This window comes from Macrobrachium rosenbergii, chromosome 21, assembly GCF_040412425.1.
Source record: "Macrobrachium rosenbergii isolate ZJJX-2024 chromosome 21, ASM4041242v1, whole genome shotgun sequence".
NCBI lineage: Eukaryota > Metazoa > Arthropoda > Malacostraca > Decapoda > Palaemonidae > Macrobrachium > Macrobrachium rosenbergii.
Window position 1 is genome coordinate 10203815 of NC_089761.1, and position 5893 is coordinate 10209707.

The following is a 5893-nucleotide window of genomic DNA, read 5'->3' on the forward strand; positions in this document are numbered from 1 at the left end:
TGCATACCTGACCTCATCAAGGTTTCCCTTGTCACCATTCTCTAAGGAATTTAAGGTGTCCTGACCCTTTTGTGTCATGTGTTTTGCAAGAATCATGGCCTTCTCAGTTTCAGTTAGACTGTACTCAGAGAAGAGTGTTTCCACCTAATCTAGCCATGCTTCTTGCTCTGCTTCATTCCACTTTGGCATGAGGTGGCTGATATTTGAGATAATGGAAGGCGCTGAGACTGGGGCGGGATGTGCAAATCGGTGTTGGGTCATTGCCATGTCACTGTCCTGCTTCGCTTTTTCTAGCTCGGCTTCCTTTTCCTTTAAGGTAAGCTCCTTCTCCCTTAGGGCTAGTTCATGCTGTTGCTGCTTCTCCTTTTCTCGTTGCTCCTTCTCTTTCTCTTGTTGCTTCTCTTCCTTTTCTTGTTCTTCTTGCTGTCACTGCTTCTCTGCCTGTTTCTACTTCTCTTCTTGTTTCAGACACTCCAGCTGCAATTCGTACTCTCTTTCTTCCTCTCTGGCTTTCTTAGCGGTAGCTACTTGATCCTGAACCCATTGGAGCAGCTGTTCTCCCATTAATGTCTTACTCTTCTCTACATCTATAAAGGTTTTGTACTCCTCAACAGACATGGTTGCTAATGCTTAGAGTGGGGTATTAATTTCCCAGAAAGGCTAGGATCATAGGATGGCCGTACAATCGATTGCAAAGAAGGAAAGTCGCTCCGCATGAAGCAGAGCACATGTGACAGGTGGAAGCAAAAGTTTTTTTGTTGGCGCTCAGTGTGCTGTTTGCTTGTGGTTCATACACAAGCCTTGTGAATGCTCCCTTGTGGTGGGGTGGTACTGGCACTAAAGTGCAATATGGTTCCGAAGAACAGAGATATGACACACTACGAGATGTGACTGAGTTGTGAAGAACTGAATAATTCAAAGGCATAAAAATGTGCAGATTGGTTCACGAAGAACAGTTTGGTTGAGATTACACGAGGTGATCGATAGTCAAGCCAGTCATGCAGAGGCTGAATGCTTGAAGCAATTATTTAAAAAAAAACATGTAGTGGACGAGGCACATACACTAACTAAATAATATGAAGTGGACAATGGCACTTGCATACTTTTGTGTATAAAAACACAGAAGTGTTTAACTTGCCCATGAACACGTTGGTAATAGGAGCAGAGGTGTGTTTCAGCTAGAACAGATTAATTAGATAAACATGCAGTGCAACAATGGTACGTGAATGAACTGTGTGGAACACACAAAAAATATAAAATTAGCACAATAAGCGCATTGATAAGTACAGGATACGAATGGGTTCATAAAGTTCATAGTTGGGTATATATGAGACTGGGAGATTCCAGTAAAATGCTACCTAGTGCATTCAATGGGTTTGCTTTATTCTAGCAATAAATAAACTCACTTATCCAAGGCATAGCAGAAAATCAACACATCGAGGAGACAGTAGCAATGACTGCATTTGCTTGTCTAGGGCGCAGCGGAAATCAACACTCGCGGGGACAGTGGCTTTGTATAAAAGAAAGTGATTCCTGAAATTAGCATCTGACACATAAAATTAATGTTTGTTAAGCCAACAGTTATTATAAAGGCAAGGGTCATAACTGAATCAACTCATATGCTAAGCTTAAAGATTTATGTTCCCAACAATGATAGGTACAAGGAATAACTTAAGAATATGAAATCACTTGCAAATAAAATAAGCAAAGAATGTAACTTAAGGATGTGTAATAAAGATAATAGCAGAGCTATGAAAATGAGAAAGTTTCCCTCTTACATTACAATGAACGGGATAGCAATGATCAATAGCCCTTATGAAGAGGTACGTAACATTTACGTCTATGTCAAATGCAAAATGAATACGCTTGTAAGTAGCAATAATAAATAAGAGTGTCTACTTGTCAATTAATTGCAAGTGATTTGTAAAATTTAAAGGTAATTGGAAAATGATTCCCTAACAGTGATATTCAAACTTGTGAAAATAAACAATGCATGTTATGAATGAAATGGCAACTCTTCAACGCGGTTAACGGATGACAGTTCAAGGCCTCGACTACATGCGTGATTTGTTTACACACAAAAGCGAAATGTTGGTTGAACAAGTGTCTCACTCGAACAGACAAACTAGCACACTCGCTCTCGCTAATTTACGAGATACAAAAAGAAATACCCAATTTTTTTCTGATGGAAGGATGCATGAGTATGAGTAGAAAACAATAATGCTTGAAAGCATGAATGATACTTTACTGTACTACGGGGAGGATCGTAAGGTGAGGCTTACTTGTATGTTTGGGTGATGGACGAATTCTACTGGTACTCGTCACACGTACGGAAATGTATGCACACACACATAGAAAGAGCAAGAAAATCTCTTATTTACGAGAAATACATGTATTTATAATGATCTACTTTGCTGGGTAAATGATACACAAATAAAACTGTGACTAAGCTACCTAAGAGTTGTGACAGTGAGCGAGACTTTTCTGGTGAACGAAATCAACTGGCTTGCACTAAGGAACAGATGGTGCTTCTAGCAGACAGGTAGCGGTTCCCACTCATGGTATTTCTGTACCTCGTGGATACATAAACTTCTACTGACCTACTTGAAGGGAAGTTGCACACTTTCTCCCGAATTTCATGCACTGAGCTCAAATAGTGTGCTCTGTCTACCACTGTGGAAGTTTGGCGGTGCTAAATTTACAACGCACTCTGCAGGAGATTCACCTTCACTTTCACCAGTTTGAATGTATTTCGCAATTACAAATCGGAGTACCCATGCAGTAGATCGCTAATTTCCTACCTATCGAAACATAACAAACAATTTAAAACACTCCGGTTCTAAAACCTCACTAACTTCTGGCTCTGGTTCCAAATTGCCTGTTTGAAGTAATTTCAGTGTTTTAGGTTCGAGTTAATTGCTAAGATTGGGGAGGTGATTACTTTAAGTTAATTCTAATCCTATTAGCAACACACTGGCAAGCTTCGTCACTGTTACAGATTATGTTGAGGAGACTGCATATTTTATTTTGAATTAATCTTGGTCTCACAAAACCCTCCTCATAAGCCCATAAACTAATAAAAATTCAAAATCAAGCAATAAATGGTAGCTCACCAGGTGCAAGTGAATTTCTTAATATTGTTGTATTAATTATTTACAATCATAGCAAGGAAGAAATTACCAAGGAAAACTGGGACACACTTTACTAAATTAATTAACTTGGATGTTACACTACAGCAATGACTGAGTGAAATGGATAACACGTCATGTTTACTATACTGGCCATATGCAAGTGGACCAGTAAACCAATTAGGCAATAATTCTATCAGCACCGGTAGGACGGAAATTTTCAGGCAATCAGGAACACAAAAACATGGTTAGGCTGGTAACGGCACCCATAACACTCCTGGAGTGAGATGGTTCAAGGTAAGACTAACACTGAAATGGTACTCTCTCTGTGATTGAATAAATACAAGAATTGGAGGGAGATCCATTACTCTACTCACTTGCTAGCTATGGGTGAGAATTACGTTATACACTGTCAATGAATTTCACATGAGGGTAATAGATTCACTGTTGAAATAGAAAAAAACAAGAGTTACTGAGACGATGAAATGTTCAATAGAGAGAATACCAAGTCAAAGAAAACGATACTGGTCAACCAGTATTCCCTTCCAACATGTACTTTCATTGCGTCCTGTTTTTTCTCTCACACACAACCTTATGTCGCTGTGATGCAAGTTATTGGCGATGTCTGAGAATTGGTACTTCCGTCCATTGTGAGAAAGTGTGAGTTCCAAAGTTACCCCAGCTATGGAGTTGTACTGGCAAAAGTCACCCGTGAGTAGCAACTCCTGAACTGGTCTGGGTTGAACTGAACTTTGGATGGCAGTGACCCTCGTGTTTTGAGATTTCAGTTGTTGCTGGAGGCATCGCTTCAGGCTATGGATGCTGCCTGTACCTGGAAGTATGAAAAGAGACTTGGCCAGCAAAAAGGTCGAAAACTCAGTGGGTGGTAGATTGAATTTTGAGATTAAGACAGGGAACAGCTCTCTACCCCAGCACGTGTTCTCTCCTGGGACCCTTAAAAACCCCTCCCTGAAAAATGTGAGACACTCACTGGTCAAAACTCTCTTATCACTCCTAGGTCTGTGGGTACACCTCTCTCCACTACTGCCTGCTATTTTTGCCATAAGGGCTAAGAGTTTGCAACCTAGTGGTGATATTCATATATATATATATATATATATATATATATATATATATATATATATATATATATATATATATATATATATATATATATATATATATATATATAATATATATATATATATATATATATATATATATATATATATATATATATATATATATATATATATATATATATATATATATATATATATATATATATATATATATATATATATATATATATATATATATATATATATATATATATATATGTATATATATATATATATATATATATATATATATATATATATATATATATATATATATATATATATATATATATATATATATATATATATATATATATATACATATATATATATATATATATATATATATATATATATATATATATATATATATATATATATATATATATATATATATATATATATATATATATATATATATATATATATATATATATATATATATATATATATATATATATATATATATATATATATATATATATATATATATATATATATATATATATACATATATGTGTGTGTGTGTGTGTGTGTGTGTCTGTGCGTGTGTACAATGTACTTTTCAATTTCAACTGAAACACGTTTCATTTCCTTTCCTGATAAATAAAGTACTAAAAAATCTTCATAACAAATACGACAACCGATCGTTACACATATTATCTACAAAAATACTCTTGCCTTGCCTCACCTACAGTATATATTTGTCACTTTCTCTGTCCTATACACACTGAAAGATTTAATTTTGTAACTTTCTGAAAATATTAGGGTGTTATTGACTGTTAATGTAGCTAAGTAATAAAACGAAGTTTGAAAAATAGCAACACATAGTTAAAAAAAAAAATCCTAAGACTTTTGGAATTATTGATGTATAGCAATTATTATTAGTTTTGGTAGTTAATCGACTAGTGTACTAGAGAAACGAGAATATATGCAGGGAATTTTTCTTTTTATTTGAAATTCATGTGAGGCATTACAGTAGCACTGCACAGGTCAAAGAAATCCAAATCAGTACAACCGTTTAGAGAACACAATAGTTCCAACAAGATCTTCTGCATGAGCGAGTCGCCAACAAGAAAGTAATGGATAAGGTTACCTTGTCGAAGGCAGCATAACTAAGTAATATAAATGTCGGCTCATAATTCGTGTTTTCAAAATAAGGAAGATTATCTTTGGACTTGAGCTTTAAATATTATGCCAGCGTGTTATTCTTCTTGAATACCAGTTAAAGGTTCACCTTAATACAGGCTACTTTTTGCTTTTGATAAAACAAAATTATATGGATTGTTTTATGTTGATTAAAAGTAAAACGCATATCTCGTATCACCCTTAGGTATTTGGAATACTCGAGGTCTGAATAATTTATGATTAAGTATTCATTTTATGCCTTAAAGGAATTCGGATGATTTTTTCTATTCAGGGTGTATTTACAAAAGAGGAAATTTAAATAAAGAGGATTACATCAAATGGGTTTATAGATTCTGCAACTAAAATACCTTTTTATTTGGAAGTTAACAATGATATGTTCAATCGTTTTATTTTATTGCGCAATGGTCCACTTCCTGTATATAAATTAGTTCTTCATAAGAGGATCACGCGATGGGTTGCATTAATCTTTTCACCTCTCGCACTAAGACATATTGC